Source organism: Meleagris gallopavo, chromosome 7, assembly GCF_000146605.3.
Source record: "Meleagris gallopavo isolate NT-WF06-2002-E0010 breed Aviagen turkey brand Nicholas breeding stock chromosome 7, Turkey_5.1, whole genome shotgun sequence".
Lineage (NCBI taxonomy): Eukaryota > Metazoa > Chordata > Aves > Galliformes > Phasianidae > Meleagris > Meleagris gallopavo.
The window spans coordinates 28446277-28446828 of record NC_015017.2 but is presented as its reverse complement, the minus strand read 5'-3'; positions in this window follow the sequence as shown (position 1 = coordinate 28446828).

Sequence of the window (552 nt, the reverse complement as noted above, 5' to 3'; positions counted from 1 at the left end):
TTTTTTCCCATGGCTTTGCAGGGTCTAGAATCAGAAGTTCTGGTGCTTCAAGCACTCGTCGTGATGATTAAGCTTCTCAAGGCGCAGCCTGACAGTCTGGCTGAAGCCTAGGTGTGATGGAAAGGGACAATGCTACCTTGTCATGTTATTTCTCTACCTTTCATTGTGCCAGCAAGCACGAGTGCACAACTGTGCAGTCAGCTAGGTTGGAAAATTGATCCAGTTTTCCCCAAACTCTCCACAACATAGCTTCTTTTTCAGTTGTATCAATGTCCTCGTCCAGCTCGCTGTTCTGGCCTTCAGTGCCCACACTGAAGCAGTGGGCAAGTAGCCATGTGTAGAGCGATGGGGGACCTTCTATTCTGGCGGTGCTGTGAAATGGGCTGCCCTGAGCATCTCTGCCAGCAGAACTGAGGTTTGAGGAATAACAGCTTGCTGGACTGCAATATAAACTCAGTTGCTGAGTTTAGGAAAAGTAACCTTTCTTTGGCAAAACAAAAGATGTCCGTATCAATATATTGTCCTGGTTTGTAGGGTGAAATGGTGAGTGCT